Raw genomic sequence first — 20,369 nt, 5'->3', positions numbered from 1 at the left:
TGGAACACTACATCAAAAACTAATGATGTAATGTATGGTGATTAACATAACATAATAAAAAAGAGAGAGAGATAGTGAGGGGGTGGGTAACACAGCCAGGAGAGGAAGAGGGAATGTGAAGATGAAGGCAAAGCTTGGAGTGCTAGGCTTTAAGCCAAGGAATGTAGATAGTCACCTAACGCTTGAAAAGGCGAAGAATCTATTTCCCGTAGAGCCTCTGGATTGTAACCTTACTGATAACCTTGATTTCAGACTCTAGGTTCTGAAACTGTGATAAATACTTTTCTGTTGTTTTAAGCCGTCCAATGTTGTGGTGATCTTGGGGCATCTTTGTGCTAGCAATCATGTGAAGCCATTAACACCACTAGGCCTGGAGTGTCAGGGGAGGGAGTGACTACCAGCACTTGGAGAGAGGCAGTAGCTCTAGAGGGAGACCCTGACTAGTGCTATGGCCTTTGGTAGAGGAATCTTCCCAACAGGAAGGGAGCCAGAGGTGTGAATATCCTGGCCTCTGCTTCCCTTGATCGTCTTCTCTTACTTCCATGACTCCCATTGAATCCAGGTCGAAGCTTGGCAGCAGGGCGGCTTGGCTGATGCCGTTCCTAGAAATCAGCCTCCCTGGAGAGAGAAGAGTGGAACAGGATGGACAAGGGTGAACGGAGAATATCCAGTATCATATCTGTACTCTAGGTTGGTCACTTCAAGATGGTGAAAAGATTATTGGCTCAAGAGTCAGGAGACTTAGATTCTAGTCTTTATGTCATTAGCTATCTGTGCACTTAGTTATCTCTGAGTTTCACTTTTCAATCTATCAAAAAATAATATTTGTTTTAATACTTTAGAAGTTGACTGTTAGCCACAAAGACCGAGCAAGAGAAGGGGACTTAGGTGTGCCCCTTGACTGAGTAGGTCAAAATAGGGATGCCACCTCACATGTTTCCATGCTTGTGATAATTTTCTAGGCTTTGTGGAAGAGCCTATTGTTACACGCTGAGAGAAGTGGAAAGTGCTCCCAAGTATGAGGTGAGGGAAAGAAAGCTCCCTTGTTGGAGTGGGGGCTCTCATCTTCGGAAACACTGTGTGACTTTCTTTCTGTGTCCTGCCTGTGCTGTTTTCTGTGCTTCCTGCCCCATCCTCCTCCCCACTTCACCACAGGCCTCAAAAAATCAACTCAAAAGTCTATTCCTCAGGGATGCCTTTCCTGACTACCCAAAGTAGACCGAATCTTAAAATTCTTTGGGCCACTTGTGCACTTTGTACATTTCTCTGTTATTTCACTGTATTTGTCACCACATTACATGTTTGATTCTGCCTTTTGACAATAAGCCCTTGAGGGCAAGAAAAGTATTGTATATCTCTTTCTTTTCAATTCTTAGCACAGTGTCTGGCACCTAGTGGATCTTTACTATTATTTATTAAAGAATGAATGAATTAGCAAAAAAAAAACCAAAAAACAAAAACAAAACAAAAACCCTGACATTTTTCTAAGGGGATGACTTCCTCAAAATCTAGATGTACCCAGCTATTTATATTATGTGCCTAGATTCACTCTAGAATTCAAAAAAAGCTCAGTCCAGACTTACGAATCCAGGCTGGCTCCTTGACTGTCCCAGTGTTTTCCACCTACCAAACTGTTCCCATAGCATCTTGGACAAATATCAATGCAGGATATTTCCCAGTGTATGAAATCATCTTCTTTGTGTAAGTGTCCCAACTATGTTGGGAGCCCCTGAGGATGGAAACTATGTCTTGCTATATTCCTAGCACATATCACAATGTCTGTCACAGAATAGATAATCAATTAAAATGTATTAAAACTAACTGAATGTCTACATAATTGAAGTTAATTTTATTATACCTTTGACTATTGCCACAGCATATAAAATGGATAGATGGATTTTTACCAGTTTTTGACAGTATGTTTGGAATTGTATGATGTGAATTAAAAGAGATACGTAGCATATGCAAGATTTATTTTTGGTGGAGTCCCAGGAAGCAACTCAGGAGTCCCAGGAAGCAACTGGAGTGGTTGAAACTGAGAAACAATGAAGAGCCCATAGGATTTTGGACCCTGAGAGACATGGCATATGCATGAGAAAACATAGTGTTTTCAAACAGAGCCCCAAAGCAAAAGTCACTAGGGTAGATGCTTTAAATAGTCAGCATTGATTTGTGTCGAGATGCTTCTCAATTGGACATCTCTGTGTTGCTTGCTCCAGGGTGACTAGCAGTAGGGATTTTTAATTTAACTACAGGTAATGAGTCTCTCCAGCAACAGGAGACAGCCAGCTAATCTTTATGATGGCAAGTGTTTTACAAGAACCTTCTTATACTTTAGTCTGTTTGTTCCTCCCAATAATTCTGTTAGGAAGTTATTTTATCCTTAATTTATATGAGGAAGCCAATGGCCATTAAGTGACATGTCCAAGCTCACAGGACTAACATATAGTCAGCTAGAATGCCTACAAACATTTCCTAATGACAAAGATAAAGATTATTTCATTAAATTACACTTTCTTCCCCAATAAAAGTTGTTAAAGAATGTCAGTCTTCCAGCGGGTTCAGTGCTCTGATGGATCAAGGTCTTCCTTCTCCCTCCTATTGATGATGGATACAAATGTTAATAAGCAGGAAGCCAGGTAACCCAGGGCTTAAGGTCCTGCATGACTGCCCCAAGGTTTTTGATGTAGCCCTTTGTCTCTTAGCAAGTTTTTAATTTAGTTTTATGATGGGGAGTAAAGACACAGAAATATAGAGAGAACCTTCTGAGATGAAGCTCAGGGAGAAGTTTTCTGAATGTAGCTGAGTCCTTAAAATTTTTTTCTCTGACCACATCTGCATTAGACAATGAACAGGAATTAGAGTGAACTGGGCCAGGGAGACTCAGATACTTAATGACAGGTGCTAGAAATAATGGGGACCTATTACATACTGTCAGGCAATGTGTCTTCTACCCTCAGCTTCTTGCCAGGGTTGGACATTAATCAGTTGCCTCCCAGTTCTGAGTCTCTCTGACATGGCGACTGTCATTCAGTCTCATTTGCCACCAGTTCCCTTCCCCTTGCCCTTCCTCCTGCCAAGTATATTTGGAGTGACAATGAGTGATTCCAAATGGTAATTTTTGATTGATCCATTGGGCAGTATGGTTGAAAGGAATAAAGTGGTGGGCAATGGTGATCGGCAAGCACAGTCTGAGAAGACTAGGAAGAAATCTAGTCTGTTTGGGTCTCTGCTAGTGAAATACCTGAGAATTTTGTCGCCTACAGCTCTGAGCTAGCCTGGAATTTTGATCTCTTTTATCTGGCTTAGCTCCTTTTAGGAACAAGGTGGGATGACTGTTGACATTGTACTTTGGGTGTGATGCTAACAATTCATAGAAGTGGTCTGACTTTGAGAGGAGCAAGGAAGTGCCATGCAGTGTAATAAGAATGGCCTGTGGACCCTGTACTTTGACATCATTAGCTTGTGGCTGCCAGCTTGGTCTTAAAAGGCAGACACCCAAATTCAAATCTCTACAATCTCATTTTATAGCTTCATGACTTTGGAGAAATTATTTCTTTGAGTCTCAATTTCTTCATGAGTAAAATAGTAGCACTTGCCTTGTAGCATTGTGAGGATTAAATGCTTTATAATGTGACAATGCTTAGCATCTACAAGTGCTCATTAATACTGGCTTTTAACATACTATAGTCTCAACATTGGCTGCACCTTAGAATTATCTGGGGAGCTTTTAAAAATCTCAATGCCCAGTCCACACCCCAAGTCAATCAAATATGAATCTCTGGTGTTGGGTGTCAGCAATTTTTAAAGTCTCCCTTGGTGATTCTAATGTGTGACCAAGGATGAGAACTACTGTTAAAATGTATTTTAGCGTATAAAATTTCATCTTGTGCAGACTCCATCTGGATAAAAATGAATAATGGAATGAAATTAAATGCTATTTAAGTTCAGTCACATGCCAGGTGCCTTTGATAATATTCCCATTTTATAAGTGAGCAAACTGAGGGGTTCTAGGGTATGAAGCTGGGATTCTGGTGCAGGGACTCTAAATTTCAGTAAATGCAGTTTCTTTTACACTTGGGCCACATACTTTCTAAGGTAGTCTTGTGGCCTAGTGCTTGAATTTAGTTCAGAATCTGCTTTTCTTGTTATGTTCTGGAATAAGCCCTGTAAGAAGTAGCCAGGTAAGCATTATGAAGTATTAAATTGCTCTTTCCCCATTATCACACAGCTAAAGGAGTTTGAAGCTGATAGCAGGTCGTTACCTAACTGAGCAGAGGCCTGGGAACCAGATGTGCATACAGATTCTGTTCTTACTACCTATTACCCAGGTGGTGTTAGGCAAGTCACATATCCTCTCTAAGCCTTCCATGCCTCATCTGTAAAATGGCAATAGACTATGTCCAAACAAAAACCTGCACATGGATGTTTATTAGTAGCTTTATTCATAACTGCCAAAACTTGGAAGCAACTAAGATGTCCTTCAGCAGGTGAATGGATAAACTGTAATACATTTAGACAATGAAATATTATTCTTCACTGAAAAAAAATGAACTATCAAATCATGAAAAGACATGGAGAAAACTTAAATGCATATTACCAAGTAAAATAACTAATGTGAAAAGGCTACATACTATATGATTCCAGTGATATGACATTTTAGAAAAAGCAGAACTGTGAAGACAGTAAAAAGATCAGTAGTTGCCAGGGGCTGGGAAGAGGAAGGAATGAATCTGCAGAGCACAGAGGATTTTTAGGGCAGTGAAATTACTCTGTATAATATTATAATGGTACATGTCCTTGTATATTTGTCCAAACCCATAGAATGTACAATACCAAGAGTGAACCTTAATGTAAACTGTGGAATTTGGATGATTATGGTGTGTCAATGTAGGTTCATCAACTGTAACAAATGTACTACTTTGGTGGGGGATGTTGATACTAGGGAAGCAATGGGTGTATGGAAGCAGAGAGTATGTGGGAAATCTCTGTGTCTTATGCTCAATATTGCTATGAACCTGAAACTACTCCAAAAAAATAAAGTCTATTAGAGAAAAAGGGCAATAGATTTTAAAATTCTGTGTTTCTTCCTTATTTTTTGAAGGTAAAATTAGGGAAGTGTGTTGAAATCTCATGCAGGACTCCTTATACCCCTTATACTCTTTCCCAGACAAATTCACAGCAAGCCAGACATAAACCAAGAAGTAGTCTTCTCTGATCATCATGATTAGATTAGGTCTCCAAGGCCACAGAATAAAAAGTATATCGGAGAGAAAGAAGAGTAGTGGCCAGTGTTGGGGACCTGCAAATTCTTCACCATGAGCTTCCCAACCCGTGACCTAGAAGAGTGACAGGTATAGAAAGACATTGACTTCCTCTGTTCTTGAAGCAGCCAAGAAAGGCCTAAGATGGCCAGAGCCACAGGCTGTCCCCTCTCGCCCACAGAGCCTAGTCCATATCCCTGAGTCGTGGGATATGATCACACTCTTTGTGGAGTAGGATGAGAAGAAGACATGATAAGCACTGCTTTTGTCTGTCTTGTTTCCTCACTCACCTCCACTGAAGTCTGTCCTGGTAGCTAGGCACTAAGGAGGCTTTGGGAAGAATATACACCATAGCACTCTGTCGTCAATTCTAGCCACAGGATCCTGGTAAACTGAGATGACTTAGCAGTGACCTTGGGAGCCACAGAAGATCCACTGAGGGCTGAGATACTGATCCAAGGAGCCCTTCTGCTGGGTAGTATTGGCACTGCCCAGGTATTTTAATCCAGGCCCAGATCTGCAAAGAATGCTATGGAAGGTGGTGGCTTTTAAAGTCACAGTGGAGGTTTTGTGCTTAAAACTTTTTATTAGTATACAAGGAAGGACAAAGAACTGGCCCGTGGAATCTGCCCTTCTAAAGGAAAAACAGCACATTTTTGATAGGTTTAGCCGCATTGAAAAAGAATTCGGAGACATTAAATCAACTGTACTAGATGTTAGACTGAGAACCAAGTTTCAGTTCTAGCAAACATAGAGACCATGAATAAAGAGCTTAAAAGCTAAACCTCTTTACTTTGTCTTAAAATAAATTCTTATAAGAAAGCATGGAAAGAAGAGAAATCTAAATGTTTACAACAAGTTTGGCTGGTAACTGACATTGCAGGTAAGACTCAGCCCTCAGAAGACTCAATAAAGTGAAATAAACATCAAGTATTTGCAAACAAAATATCCCTTAAACCCATCAGAGAAAGGGAGAAGTGATTTGGACAGCACCAGCAGAGGTTTTGGAAGAAATTTCTAATGTTCAGAGAAGCATAAATGTGCTTTCATAAAAACTTCAAAAATGGAAGGGAAGAGCAGGGATACTTATTAAAGGGGGCAGGGGGAGTTTCAGAAAAACCTAACTGCCTATGGAGCAAGTTCCTAATAGAGAAAGTCAGATCATGCCTCTAGGTGAACCTTGCTAAAGATGAGTGGCTGGGCTGCTATTTTGGCAGAATACAACATGAATCATGGGAACTTGGAATCAGATATAATCAAGACATCTACTGAAGATTTCTTACAGGATAAATTTAGGGAGTTTTGAATGTGGTGGAGTTACATAGTTATTTATAACATTCTGGAAAAAAGGTAACCAAATGCACAAGAAATTAACTGGAGTAGCTGAAATAGTCTATCTACTTAAACATCATATGAAAAGTTTCCAAGCCAAGAAATGTTGGCTTCGGTAGAAAACACCCAGTTAGAAAGGGAGAGGTAAAAGCTCCAGAAAGAACACACAAGTCCTACTGCATTAAGAAAAACAAATGTGTACTCTCATACTCAATTTACTGAGAGTTTACCCTGAAAAGAGAAGGAGAATCTTTCCAAAAGAGAGGAAACATCATTAAGTGTTTGTGAAGACCTGTACATTTATAAAATTCCACTAGAAATTACTTCAGGAAAATTCGGAAGCATCACTCAGTATTATCAAATCATTCTGATTTCTCAGGAGGGAAAGGTCATGATACTGGGATGACAGCTGTCAGCTGAGAAACTTTGAGAACATACCCTCCCCCACAAAATACATACATCACTCAAAAATTGGTTAAAGGAGGATGTAAAGGCACTGAAAAGTATCATTCCATTCTTGATATTCCAAATGGCACATTTGGCAGAGGCCTGAGAGGAACACTAGGAATTTTCTGGATGACCAGATCTCCAAGGAAGGGGAGCATCAGGCTGTCAAGGTGTGGCCTGAAGAGTCTGGTGCCCAGTGTGGATCACCTGCCTCCAGTTTGACTGGCTCCCTCCTGAGGTAGCAAATCTTCAACAAGGGCAAGGCAGAGCTTGTCTTGGTGCTACTCCTCATGCAGCAGAAGCTCAACAGCTTCCTTTGATTCAACCCTCCCACGTCATAGGGGAGCAATTGGTACAGGCTCTGGTTCTCCATACTGTTCTCTAGTCAGAGGTCAGGTGTAGAAAAGGGTTCCAGGAGGAAGGCCATAGGAAGAGAATACCTTGTCCTTGCCCCTTTGTGGAAAGTAAGGACAAAGCTCCCTAAGAGTCCGCTCTGCAAGAGGTTATCCCTCACACAGCACTATTCTCCACTGGCAATATGGACTGTCAGAACATCAACCACCAGATTTGCCTGATGTCCACACAACCTTGAAACACAAGGAGATTACATCCAAGTTGATCTGCTTCCCCTGAGTCTACTTTGAAGATCTAGAATAACAGTGGGATGTTTTTGTCTCTCTACCAAATATTCTTTTGTCTCTTTTAGTATTACTCTGTTAAGGGACTATACAGTGGCTCAATTTGAAATATGATAGGTTGCAATTGTTAGTATAATATACTAGAGCTTTAGAATATAATATGAGGGGCGCCTGGGTGGCTCAGTTGGTTAGGTGTCTGCCTTCAGCTCAGGTCGTGATCCCAGGGTCCTGAGATGGAGCCACACGTCGGGTTCCCTGCTCAGCGGGGAGCCTGCTTCTCCCTCTCCCTCTGCCGCTCCCCCTGCTTGTGCTCTCTCTCCCTCTATCTCTCTGTCAAATAAATAAATAAAATCTTAAAAAATAGAATATGATATGAATCTTATAGGTTAATTGATTTCATTTTATTCAATTCACAGATAATGTAATTAGAGTTTTCTTGTTGTCATTAACTCAAATGAGCCAGATACATATACACAGTATATGTATCCTTGTTTAGCATGTCCCCCATAAGATCAAGTATAGTAAGAGTTTTACATGAAAAGTTTCACCAGTAGAAACATTTCGAATTCAAGGTTTATTTCTATATAACAAGGGCTCATTACCCTGTGGCTATAAGATTGGTATTATTTACCATTGTAAATTTGGTTTATCAAAAAGCCAAAAAAGTTTTTTTGTTTTTAAACATTTTATTTATTTATTTGACAGAGACACAACGAGAGAGGGAACACAAGCAGGAGGAGTGGGAGAGGGAGAAGCAGGCTTCCCGCCGAGCAGGGAGCTCGATGCTAGGACCCTGAGATCATGACCTGGGCTGAAGGCAGATGCTTAACGACTGAGCCACCCAGGTGTCCCCAAAAAAGTTTTTAATAAAAGGCATAGACCGACATTTCTTAACTTACTTTTGTTTCTCACTGGTTATGTGCATAATTAATTATCTGGCATTACTAAGTTATTGTGGAAATCAGTAGATAAAAGGTCCGTTGTAGAATTCCACACTGTTGTCTGTTTTTATAATGATCTAGCCCCATTTTGTAGTTACTAGTAAACATGCAGCCCAGAGAAGTGTTAGCTTTCTCAGCAAGTTAGAAGTTCATGTCAGGGGTGGAAACATATCCCAGAATTCCTGAATCCTGATACTGTTCTTTTTCATGTAAGTGATCATCTCTATTCTCCATCTATTGAGGTGCCTGCTAGTCATGAAATATGTCCTGTACTTAATATCATTATTAGCAACTAGAAAATTAACTCAACTCACAGTGGATATATACATTTCTATAATTGGAAGATTCAGCATCAATTACTGTGTTGAGGGCTCTTGTAGAGTACCAGCCTGTCAGATCACCTAAATAATTCTATTATACTTACAGATCATTGTAGTCACTGTATCATTTGGTTTATATGGGGGTTATAGTTAATATGTGGTATGGGCTGGGAAGGAAATATTTAAGTCAATGCTTATTTGTACCCAGGCTTAAAACGTTGAGTGATAATTGAGACTTGAATTGGAAGGCTTATAGAATATTTAATTTTAGGATTTGGGAACTTATAATAAAGTCATTTTGTTTTTTTAGCTAAATGTGTCTGCAAGGTCAGTGATTGTTATTGAGAGCTGCAATTTCTGATAATCCCCATGGTTTGGCAGAGAATTCATTCCAGAGTGCATACCCGTGCATACCTTCAGAAGAAAATAGCCTGGCATGGATTTCTGTATGTGTGATGTGTGACCAGGGACCTGAATTACTTTAGTGAGTGTATGGAAGCTGAATGACTAACAGTCACTGTTCATCAAATACATTGCAGTGCATCAAAAAGGACAGGGGCTTTGTGCTGAAGTGCAGTGGGGGCTCTATATGGAAAAGTCTTATGAAGGAACCTGAAGAGGTCAGTAACAGGAGTAGGAATTGATAGAATGGGATTCAGTTTTGGCAAATGCAGCTTGATACATATGGGGCAAAATAATGTGTGATACAGATATTAAATGGATTAGAAAAACCTGGAAAGTACTGATGGTAAAAAAAAGACCTTGGAGTCTTGCTAGTGGATGATAAATTAAATCTGGATTCATAAGGGGCAAGAAAAATAAGCTTACGCTATTGTTGGCAATGGGGAATAAATCAAGTACCACATTATTTGAGATCTAAATCTCGTATCCTTTTTTTTAAACTATTATTTTTATCCTACTATTCCCTTTTCCTTAATTTATGAAGCCCACCTACCCTGGATTTTTCTGTAGTGTTGGAAGTATTGCTCGTTTTTTGGGGGAAAGTCCTACAGAGCGTGGGGTTTTATTTCTGAGACATCTCATTCCACAGCTACATATAGCCTTTAATGAGGTAAAAATGACTTCATAATTAACAAAAATGAAATAAAAGAAAGTGGATCCATCTTTTCTGAAGTAAGTCATTTCCATTTCCCTACTAATTAGATGTGAGGAAATAATCTTCTCCTGGGTAAGAAAAGACCAGCTTCTGTAGAAGGCCCAACATGAGCCCACCAACACTGCATATACATCTGGCAGTAGAAGAGATTTAGGATTTTGTGTTTGTGGCCAAGACCAAAGGGTGTGTAAATGGTTGATCTAGTGCTCTTGCCTGTCTTAAGGAATTAACGACTGGATTTAGAAAGTTGAGAGCACAAATTCTGATTTGACTAAAAAGAGCCAGGTAATTCATTTATCAGCTATACCCTGACATCTGCAGATTGTTTTTGATAATGGATAGCTTATAAACAATTATTTATTGGGCCATTTCTAGTATATACATGTGCAATAATAAATGTAGAAATTGTTCTCCAGAGTCTAAAGGATTGCTATATTTAAGTGTAAGAATTCTGAACAAAGTTTCCATAGAAGGGTAAAAGATAATGAAGCAATTATATACTGAATCTCTTTAAGAATTTTGATTTATTCAAAAAAAGTGACCGCTGAGATTGAGTTTTAGATAATTTAAAAACAATAGAGCCCCATAAAATATGTTGGTAGGAGAATCACCATTGCAGTAAAATAACTTTTCTTCCCCTTCACTGCTGTATTTTATGGCGTATTTGCACTGCATTCATTTATCGCTCCATTTGTTGAGTGTCTTTCACATAAATGATGTTGATGTACTAGACACTACGGTGAATATAGAAAAAGAGAAAACCTGGGTTTTTTTACTGGAAGAAAAAAAGTGGTAAAATGATGTGCTGACCAGTGGAAATTGCTCGTGTTTATTAAACACTCTGACTGTAGCAAGTTATTTAACCTCTCCAAGATTCAGTTTCTTCATCTATAAATGGAATAGCAGTGTCCGCAAAAAAAGATTTTTTCTTGCAATTAATTTTGTGATGTGTCTATATGCTCATACAGTGCCTCATACCTAGTAAGCACTCCATTAATTTAAATTCTCTTCTCTCTTTTAAGTGATACTATGTGACAATACATGGTGATTGCTAAAAGTGCTCAGAAGGGAAAGGTTTGAGTGTAATGAAATAGAGAGAAATGGCTTTGCTAAAGATATGGGCTTTTAAGAAGAGGAAGATGAGCTTAGTATCATACATTTTTGGAAAGATCTTTAAAACAAGAGAGATCCCTAATAACTAGACCTGACACTTTCTTCCTTAGATAAACCAATGAAGCTCTGTAGCAGAAAAGGGCAGGTATAGAAAGTGTAGTATAGTGACTAAAGGCCTGTGTTTTAGCATCAGAAAGAACTGCGTTCTTACCTGGCTCCATCAGTTACTTTCTTTGTGATCTTCGAAAAGTTACATAAACTCTGAGCATCAGTTACCTCACCTATTAAGTGGGATAATGGTACCTACCTCAGTGAGAGACTGTGAGAAGTAAAACAATTGATTATCTAGTAGGTGCTCAGAACACAGCCTGGCAGTCACTGTATAAGCCTTAGCTCGTGCTAACATCTCTGAACTCAGAATGCACCTGACAATCAATAACGTGTCCAGTTCTCTCAGCTAGAGTATCCCAGAAAACAGAGACTTTTGGGTGGGGAGGGGGTGAGAGGTGTAGATTGCAGTCCCAAAGAGTGAGAGAGAAAAGAAAGTGAGTCAGGAGAGGAGATAAGTAAAAGCAAAAATAGGGGATCCATTACCACGCTGGCTACAGCTTCACAGAACACCCAGATAGTTCCAGGTTAGAATGGACATGACTGGAAAAGCCATATGGCTTTTGATATGTCTCACAGCATTTTGATATGTGTGGGGGAATGGTGAACAATTTCCTTCCTCTGTCCTGATTTTCATTGGTCAAAGTTTGGTTTAATTCCCCTCATGCCTGGGGTTTGCTATCTAATGTCTCCACTGGGGAAAAGAGAGCTTGAAGGGATCTGAGGGGATTGGACATGAGTGCTGGACCTATGGAGGCCACACCACAGTGAACATGATGGAGGCCGTGCTGAAGCTGGATGTTTCTGTATTGGAAAACTGATTCGCTTTCCGGCGTGCCTGCCCCACTAGGCTTATATGGTCACATCTTTATAACAGGGAACTGCTGGAGATGTCAGTGGACCTGGAAGCAGGACAAGCAGCCTGGGCTTGGGAGGCAGGTGAGACTGAGCATATCTGATGAAGAACACAACTGGGTCCAGTGTAGAGGCACATACATTAATTTACAGGTCTTAGCTTCAGTTAAATACCAGAATATTAGCACCAACTTCTTTGGGTTGTTTTAAGGACTAAGTGAGCTTAGCACAGAGTTGGCATATGACAATTTCTCATTCAATTTTTTTTTTCTCATGCTACTGATACTGTAGTTCTTATTCTTAAAAACTTATGGAGACAAAAAAAGGTTAAGGTAAGGTGATAGAAAAAAACAAACAAAAAACAAAGCTTTAAGACTGATTAAAAAAACCCTGACAGGAAAGTAAAGGTGGCCTGCTTGTTCTTGAACTTGCACCGTCTTTATTTCCTACCTTGGGTATAGTCAGTCTTTCAAGCCTGTCTCAGCAGGCTTATTATTATTTTCTTCTTCTTTAAACCAGTGCTATATTCATTTTAATTTAAGGGGGAAAAAGCAGTTTTCTTCAGTTAGTACATCCCCCACTTAATTATGTGAAGATTATTTGAAAATCAATAATTTTCACTCAGTCTTTTTCAGCAAGTGTATATTCGCTCAATGTACCAAGCTGTATAGATGGCATAAAAAAACAATGCAAGAGACTAGCAATTTTCATAGCAAATTCCCAAGAATGTCCACATGCAAATTGACTTTAACTTCATGCTACTCAGTTTGGGAGCATGCTGCATTGAAACCCAGCATGAACCTGAAGAACTTCTTTTGGAAGAGAATGGCCCTTGATGAACCATACATTTTTCAGTGTTTAAAAGCTAAACTGGTTTTAATTTTATGTAGTTCCATGGTTGTGTTCTAGTTTGCAATGTAGTCCTGAGTATCAGAGCTCATTAATGTCTTTCATTGCTTTCTCTTTACAACTGAATTAAATCTCCATAATTTAGATGTTCATACTGTCCAATGATATGATTCCTCTTCTCAACTTGTATAGACCCATAATCACAGTGCATCAAAGAGATCTGTGATCTATAAAGACTCTGTTGAGTATAGAAATGCCTGATATTAAAAACCTTTGTGTGTGTAATGTTTTTCCAGATTCTTTTCAAGCCATTTTATGGATAATGTGATATTTCTTTAATTTAGGGAGCATACAACATATGCTGATGAGATACTTCTTATGTAGACTGAATATTAAGAACTAGGAATAAGCATTTCCAGGTTTTGCTATGTATACAAGCTCAAGTATATGTCAAATTATTTGCAAAGGACATGTAATTTTTTATGCACATACATTTCAAAATAGCATTCCATGGCTGCAAGGCAAAAACTCTGAATCTTGAACTCAATCCATTTGGAAAAGTCAACTCCCAGTATCTGCCTTATCATACATGTGCCAGATAATTTATAATGGTAGCTTTCCCTTTATCATCAGCTGTCAGGTTTTTTCCCAGGCTGTGAGAATCATGACGGTTTGAAATTCACAACAAAGTGATTCATATATTCATTAAACACATATTTATTAAATATCTTTGCATTTCGACTTGTGAATCAGCATTAGGGATACAGGAGTGAGTAAGTCGAAATTTATTTCCTCAGAGACCTTAAAAATCTGTTGGAAATAGTTGTAAAACACTAAACAATAAAACCAACAATAATACTTCAAATGGTGGTCAATGTGAGAGTGATAAGATAGAGAGCTTTTTGAGGAGTCTTTAATTAGATTTTGGTGAGGAAAGGCTTGTCTTGAGTAGGTGATGCTTAAGACCTGTGGATAGGAAGGAGTCTAGTATATTTGAGAATGGGGAAAAGGTTTGTAGGCAGAGGGGAAAGCAAGTATAAAGTCTCAGAGGCAGGGCGGAGCCTGGATTCTTCAAGAAGCACAAAGAAATCCTATTCAGGATATCCTTCAGGATAGTATGTGCAAAGGAAATAGGAGATAAAGTGAGATAGGCAGGAGCCAGATCACCTACTGTCTGACAGACTATAAAGTGTTTGGATTTTATTCAGAGTACAATATGTTTAAGCAGAAGAGGGGAGTCATCTACTTTATGTTTGAAAAGATGATTGGCTGCTATGTGAAAGGTTATAGTGTGTAAGAATAAAAGTTGTCATCAGGCTTTGCAAAAGTTCAGGGAAGAAATGGATATGAAGATCACTGGACAAGATTTGAGAAGGAGTTTGAAAGAGCTTATAGGACTTGGTGATGGATTAGGTTTGGTGATTAGGGGAAGAGGGTGTTCAATAGAAATTAGATTTTCAATAAGAGAAGTATAAATGATTGAAATGCTTTCAAAAATGCCTATTGGTTCTATGCCTGACATTTAGTTTATTAAAAATAGTAAGTCATCATGGATAGCATATTTATTTATTTATTTTCCTAGATAGGAAACTGCTGACTTAAGCTGCCAAGATATTTCAGTCCTTGTATGAGGAAGTGGGCATACATCAGGAACACTCATGAGCTCATTAGAGGAGGTTCTGATGGAATCTCTAATGAACATGTTTCTACCCCGAATTCTTTTTTTTTGTTTTATTTATTTATTTATTTATTTTTTTATTCTTATGTTAATCCCCATACATTACCCCGAATTCTTAATTGTGCTGCAAACCAAGGCTCCAATAGTAAGGACAGCGAGTCATCTAGAAGAGAAAGGGCGCTGAGCAGTGACACAGGCTTCTTCTCCTACCTAATCTTTCTATCTTCTCTCTATAAGCCCTGGCTTCTGGTCCTCTTAAAATTCCCTTTTTGAACTTAAATATAATAATAATTTTTAAAAATGGGTAGAAACTGACATGTCCAACAATAGGATATTGGTTAAACACATTTTGGTACATAAAAACAATGGCATACTTAAAGCCAGATGCTGTTTGACATGTGACCAAATGCATTTTCTCTTCTTGGCTCTTTCTGCCCCTGCCCTTCCTCCATTACTACTGTGCCTTCAGGCTTCTGGCCCCTTTGAAGAAAATAGAGACATAAGAAGTCATTGCTCTAAGTTTCAAACAATTCTGTTTTAAAATTAGTTACTAGACTTTCAACTCGGGTAGGATTTTATATATGAAAAACCAATGCCTATAAGGTTGACTATAAAGAAAATCAAAGAAAAACAGAGAGGAAGATGTGATATAAAAGAGATTTCTGCCATCTATTAAAGGGAAATTTGCTTCCTGGAATTGCAGGTGGGTAGGATAAAGCCAGAAGAGAGAAGAGTAGGTCAAAAATAGAGAAGCAAATGTTATGACTTTTTTTTCCCTTTGTAGTTGAATCCTTGTAGTGGAGGAAGAAACACTTGTAAATTTGGGGGAATTCAAAGAACATCAGGGCTGGTATCCTAAATCATCTGTCATAGTCTGGGAAGGATGAAAACTTCTCAGAGGCATTCCTGTTCAACACAGTCCTTTTCCAACATGCCATTAGAATGGTAAAACAATAATGACTATGGGAGGTGCTGAGGCATGTGGGGCTGAGGAAATCTCAGTGTCATGAACACTCTAGCATAAAGTAGAATGAACAGCTGAGAATTCTCAGGCTTTTTAAGCAAGATGTAGTTATGCTGAGAGACCAGTGGAATTTAAGAGTTTGAGGACTAGAAGGGTATAATGATGTGATTGAGAGTGGAGCTAAGGGCAGGGTTTACAGTCACGGGCAGTGGGTCATAACATGACTCCCAAAAGGTCAGATGGTACCAGCCATACTCAAGTGGATACCAGTGAAAGGCAACTAGTGACCAGTCAGGCTAAGCTGCGCTCTAGTGAATGAATACTGCAAGCATCTGAAAGACATCATGGAGTCCAGATGCCCCTTGTATAATAATACCAGAATGCCATCATTGCATTGAGACACCATCTTGGGAAGGAGAAACCCAAGAAAGATGGGGGAAACCCTGAGAGACCAAGGAATTACCTGGAAGTGAGTGTTTTTAGATAGGAAGATAGCAGTACTTACACTTGACAGATTTAATGTTTAATCTTCAGTGGGAATGAGAGCTCAACAATACAAAGGGATAATGGAAACTAGAAGAAGCACCCCCCCCCTTTTTTTAGCTGGCAGCTCTGGGATAGAACTCTTTCTGATACTCATTAAGATTTTTGTACATTTGTGCAAGCCTTTAATCCAGCTACATTTATACTATGTAATCATTTATAAATTACTGGAACAGAACACTAACTGATACAAAACACTTTTACCATTGCTAAAGTTTAAAATGAAAAGAAGGCAACAGAATGCTATTTATAATCTGAAAAATTTATGTAAAAAAAGAGTACAAAAATATTATACATCAAAATTTAAATTATTACCTGTGGGTGATAGGATTATGAGTAATTTTTCCTTTTCTCTTAGTTTCTTCAATATTTACAAAGTGTTTTTTTTTTTTAAATCAACTTTACAGAGATACAACTTACATATAATGAAGGACAGAGATTTTAGGTGCATAGTTTATAATCAGTTTTGACAAACTTATATACCTGTGAAAACATCACTCCTATCAATGTCCTAGAATATTCACTTGTGTTCTTTTGGAGTCACAGTTCCCCTCTGCCCTAAGCAAATACAGATCTGATTTTTATCACCACAGACTTTACAGAATTTATGTTTGGCTTATTTGGGTGAATAATGTTTATAAAGTTTATCCAGGCTATTTTGTGAACCAGAAATTCACTCAATTTTAATTTCTAACATTGAGTTATTGAATATATCATGGTTTCTTTATCCATTAACCTATCAAAGGATATTTGGACTGTTTCTAGCTTTTTAATCAGTTTCTCTAAAAATTACAAGGTAAAATCTTAAATTATCACAGTCTCCTTAGAAATTTACATTGAAACACTTTACACTTCACTCTTCAAAAATCATATTTCATGAATGTATAAATCTTGTAATAGTTTAATTCCACTTATCCCATCCTTTGTGCTATTGTTTCCATATACTTTAATTCTTCATACATTAAAAGACACACAGTACAATGTTATTTTTGTTTCAAACAGTCATTTGCCTTTTAAAGAAGTTAAAATTAGGGGGTGCCTGGGTGGCTCAGTTGTTAAGTGTCTGCCTTCGCTCGGGTCATGGTCCCAGGGTCCTGGGATGGAGCCCCGCATCAGACTGCCTGCTAGGCGGGAAGCCTGCTTCTTCCTCTCCCGCTCCCTCTGCTTGTGTTCCTGTTCTCACTATCTCTCTCTCTGTCAGAAATAAATAAAAGTCTTAAAAATAAAAAGTTAAAATAAGAAAAATGCTCATCTTTTATTTCAGCACAAATTACTCTTGTCTGAGTTCTTCTTTCCTTTATGTAGATCAGTTTCCAACCTCTGTCATTTTCTTTCAGCCTGAAAAAATTCCTTTGGCACTTCTTGTGGTATAGATACGTTGGCAATCCATTCTTTGAACTTCCATTCATCTGGAAATGTCTTTATTTTATTCTTACTTTCGTGGGATATGTTCAATGGACATATAATTTTGGCGGACTATCCCTTCTTCTGTTCCCTCTCCCCTTCCCCAAATTCCAGTTCTTTAAAGGTATCATTCCTTTGTTTTCTGACCTGCATTATTTCTTGTCCATCATCACTATTTTTTTGCTCTTGCATATGGTGTGCCATTTGCCTGTGGGGCATTTACAGTTTTTCTCTTTATATTTAATTTTCAGTGGTATGACTGTGATGGGAATATCACTGGAAGTTAGGTAAACTTTTTGAATCTTTACATTAATATTTTTCACCAAATTTGGGAAAAAGTCAACCACAGCTCCTTTAAATATTTTTTTTCTGCCTCATTTTCTCTCTTCTTGTATCATGGAATTCTAATTACACATATGTAAACTCCTTGATGTCTTCCCACAGATCAATGAGGCTCTATTTCTATCCCATTCCTTTCTTTTTCAGTCAGAGTGGTTAATTTCTGTGAATATGTCTTAAAGTTTATTGGCTCTTCCTACTGCTATTTCCAATAATTTATTAATGCCAAACAGTGAATATTTCAGACACTGTAATTTTTAGTATATCTATTCAGCTTTCAAAAAATAATTTGTTTCCCTACCCAGTCTCTTACAAAGACCATCTTTTTTGTTTTAACCCTTCAACATATTTAATGGCTACTTTAAAGGCATCATCTATTAATTATAACATCTGGGATATTTCATAGTCTTTTTCTTTTGATTGATATTTTTCTTGATTATGGATCACATTTTCCTTCATCTTTGCATGGATAGGTTTTTTTTTTTTTTTAAATTGTATGCTGGACATAATGGATAATATATTGTGCAGAGTTTGGATATGTTGTCTTCCTTAAAAGAGCATGAGTTTTGTTCTGACAGGCAACTGATTACTGGAAGGTTTCCTTTTTACTATTAAAGCTCTGTCTAGTGTTTGTCAGGGCAGGTCTAGAGCAGCTTTATGCTAGAATGTGCTTCTTACTTCTGAAGTGTGGCCATTCTGGTGTTTCAGCTCTGACTGAAACTCTCCTAAAATATATCCATACCACTATCAACCTTATAGCAGACACTCTCTGATAGGCTTACAGAGTCTTACACTGATCATGTGCAGCCTGAACACGTCGTTGTCCAGGGATCTGTAGCAGTGCTCTGTCCCTCCACCTTCACCCAACCACGGTATCCTGTTGCTTCCTATCGCACAGCTTCTTCCTCTGTGCTAATTTGCACTGTAGCTTCCAGATGCTTCAGGAGCCCAGCTCTGATCTTTACCTCCTCAGCTCAGAGCAACCTCTGGGCTGTGCCTGGGTTCTGCTTATCTGTGTTATGGTTGGGAAATTGCATCTACCCAGGCAGAGAACAGTGTAGATCATGAGGCTTACCTCTTTTGTTTCCCTTCTCTCAGGAATTGCAGTACTGTGTTGTCCATTATCCAGTGCCTGAAAAGAGCAGCCTTACATATTTCACCCAGTTTTTGTTGGGTCATGGCAGGGAGGTAAGTCTGGTATTAGTTAATCCAATATAGCAGGCAGGGAATATAGTTCAAGTAAGTACTATTGTTGATGATAGGAATTCACATAAACATTAGTTCACTTTATGTGCCGCTTTATTATATGTTAGCCTTGAGTTCAAGAGTAAAAAAGAAAAATCAATGTTAGTTCAAATTCTGTGGCACACAGCGCTCAAAAATATCTGTGACTAACTGAATGAAGTTTTTCATAGTTGATATGAATTGTGTTCCCAAATTCAGATCCTTTCTCTTCTATTTCCACATTACACAATTATCTTCATTCTGTGACAGATTTTTCCATGCACAATTCAGGATCAAGCCAGGAAATGGCCAGTATGTTTTGTCACCTATCACAGGGAAAACTTACTTCATTTTGCTCATTGTGACTGGTTGAGGAAAGAAATAAAAGAGAAACATTGTTTTAAACTTAAAACTGCCAACCTATATGAATTAACTGATCCTTTCCTCGCCCCCTCTTGCTCTTTCCCTCTAATTATTTTCTTTGTCACATGTGTTTATTTTTCTTTTGATCTACCTTTAATATCAATCATTAGAAACACACTGGTACAGGATTTGCTTTATTTCTCCTTGCTTTATATACTCTATTCTACCTTTACCAACCACTAGATCAAGGATCTTAACACTTCTAAATTTTAACACTTCTAAATCAGTTTCCAAATCAACTGTAAAATGTTTTTCCTTCTGACAAGTTATTTGAAGGATACATCTAGTTAAGCCTCTAAATCAGATATAGAAGAGCAGTACCCCAAAAAAGAAAAATGTCTGTTTATTTTTAAATATTAAATCAAACAAGTCTATGCAGTTGACTTTCAAGGCATACACAGGATACCTATTTGTCGTTTTGTTGGTCTGTTTCTTCTGAAAATTTATACAGAATTTTGCTCTTTTTGAATGCATTATTTATTATTTCATATTACAGTACTTTGTATCTTTGCCCATAAACGTCTGGGCAAGGAAGCATTGAAAAACAAAAGCTATGAATTACTGATTTTCATTTTAAAAAAATTAATATAACTCTTTTGCCTCTGATCTCTTAGCATACTAATCAATCTGGTGTCCTCCCCACACACCCCATTTCTAGAAGATGAATGACTCTAGGATCTACCAACTAACATGCCAGCAAACCTTTCTATCCTGAAACGTTCTTGGAAAAAAAATCTATTTAGTGCTGCATGCTGACTCAGCACTGCACGCTGATCATTAAGCTTCACGACTAAATTTTTTTCTCCTACA

This window comes from Leptonychotes weddellii, chromosome 11 (assembly GCF_054177405.1).
Source record: "Leptonychotes weddellii isolate Sample4059 chromosome 11, ASM5417740v2, whole genome shotgun sequence".
Taxonomy (NCBI): Eukaryota; Metazoa; Chordata; class Mammalia; order Carnivora; family Phocidae; genus Leptonychotes; species Leptonychotes weddellii.
The sequence above is the reverse complement of the archived record's forward strand: the minus strand, read 5'-3'. Positions refer to the sequence as shown.